A 2,506-nucleotide genomic window follows, 5' to 3' on the forward strand; every position below is an offset into this window, starting at 1 on the left:
ATAAACAATGGGAATGTGTTTCAGTATCAGGTCGAGAATAATGACCAGTAGATCCGCCGCTGCCATGGCCCCCAAGTAACGTTGGACGCATGGAGACAACACACAATCTTTATAAAGCAGGACATAGATTGTCATCACGTTCACTATGAGGAAGGAACACAATCACATTATACATCAGCCTGGAGGCAGAATGATCACTTTGATTGAGGATCCAATGAGAGTTTTCACTGTGTCACTGTATTCAGTGATTTGTTCAAATAGTTGGAGCTCAAATAACAAATGTGAAGTTCTGAATTACTGACAAAAATGTGTCACAAAACATAAGAAACCCTCCATGCACAAACACACACAGATACACCCATGAGAACAGATGGTTTCCAGATGATTTCCACACACTCAATCACTCCAGAGCAGTCAAAGGTCACTTCTTTCTTATTCCTAATACAGAGGGTGAAACCGTTGCAGTCTTTAAGGATTCTCTCTCAGTTCCTTGAAGACAAGCAGAGGTTGGAAATTTCTGTCTTTTAATGCAAATTGTGGTCGATCCTCTGCCGTAAACTCAGGAAAAATGTTTTCAACCCTTTAACTGCCTAACAGGACATGGGAACATGATCTCCTTATCCCTGGAAAGAGATCTCTTCCCTTGGGTTCTTAACTTTTGTTCAATTCACTGACGTTCGGCCGTTCGCAAATAATGTCAGGGAGAGAATGTTTTGAGGAATTTGTGGTAAGGAAAGTTCCGGAGAATGTCAGTTATGGAATGTTACTGGCTATGTCAGGTATAGAATTTTCTGAGGAATGTCTGTTATAGAATATTCCAGGGAACGTCAGTTATAGAATGTTATGAAGAATGTCGGGTGTAGGCTGTGATAGAGTCATAAAGACACACATCACAAAGATCCTTCTGTCCATTTGGTTTGGTGACCCACTCAGCCTCATAGTGGGAATCTTTCTCCAAACTCAACTCAACTGGCACTTTGCACAAAAACCATATGGTTAAGGCAAGATCTCAATCATTTGATGCAAGGTCCTCTTTTACGATCATACAGATGCAAATCCTTATTCTGAGACCTTCCCCACTTCCTTTTCATTTTTGTATAACACTCCCAAATATAAAATGCTCTGGATATTCATTTCCAAGTATCAGTCACTCTATAGCCATATCAGTTATTGTATGAGCCCGGGTACGCCATTAGATCATATCCATTTCCCTCAGAGAGTATGCATGGAATTCCTGTCTATTTAGAGAGGACAACACAAATTCCGATAGTGTGTCTGTCATTCAGCTTTTAACCCATTATTCCTTGCTCCATTGTTAGGTGTTTTTCCTCATATTGACCGTTTAAGGAAAAAGTCTGACACCATCATACTCACAGAATCAGGCCTGATTTGACAATGTTTCATTAAGCTCCATAACCATGCCTGGGTATACCTTGTCTCACTGTCAGGAAAGATCCACCAGTCGTGGGGACACAGTGGGATAGTCAGGAAAGAAGCATTGATTCCAGAGCCTGGGAAATCTCATGGTGACAGGTCAAAGAAGGTCAAGGAAATGTCCTGCTGATGGATATTTACTGCCACACACAACACACCATCCCTAGGTGATAATTCAATTCCCCTCGACATTGCAAACAAATCACAGGAACCATTGAGAGTGACAAGGACACAAAACGTACTCTGGGTGCGGGACTTCAATGTCCATCACCAAGGGTGCCTCCACATTCCCACTATTGAATGAGCAGGGTGAGGTCTCAAATACACAGCAGCCAAACTGTGGGAAGTGATTGGGGAACGAACAAGAGGGAAACATTCTCACCAAACTGCTTGTCACAGATGGATCTGTCCCTGACAGTATCTGTAGGAGCAGCTAACTGAAAATCCTGGTGGAGATCAAGTCTCTGTCTCATATTGAAGATACCACCCACTGTATTATGTGGCACTACCGCCTGAGAAGTAGGACATACTTCTAAAGGACCAAGCAAATGGAAACTGGGCATCCATGATGCACTCTGGGGAATCAGCAACTGCAGCATCAAAGGCCTTTCCGCCATCATAAACGCAGAACTGGGCCGTACACTGATGGTTCCAAAATGTACAGCACCATTCACAACTACACCTGTACTGAAGCAGGTTATTCAGGACTTTTAAACCGGAACAGAATGAGGCCACCCAACCAATTGAGGCTGTTACACTGCAACTGGAACAGACACTTTAATCGTTCATGACTGTTACACTGGAAATGGAACGGAATAATTAGCCTCTTAAAGCTACTATGGGAGGATTGGTTACTGAGCTAGGAGCAGGGATAAATTAAGGTAAATCAGTCTTTATCAGTTTAACACAAATTAACGACTTCAGTGACATAATGATCGCAACGATTTGCAACCAATATCAACCTTTCTGATAAATGGAGCAAATGTATTCAAACTAAGATAGGTAAGAACTGAAATTATCAAGAGGAGTCACAGAATCTCTAATTGGATAAACAATGAACAACAATTTGGCA

This window comes from Chiloscyllium plagiosum, chromosome 37 (assembly GCF_004010195.1).
Source record: "Chiloscyllium plagiosum isolate BGI_BamShark_2017 chromosome 37, ASM401019v2, whole genome shotgun sequence".
In the NCBI taxonomy this organism is placed as follows: domain Eukaryota; kingdom Metazoa; phylum Chordata; class Chondrichthyes; order Orectolobiformes; family Hemiscylliidae; genus Chiloscyllium; species Chiloscyllium plagiosum.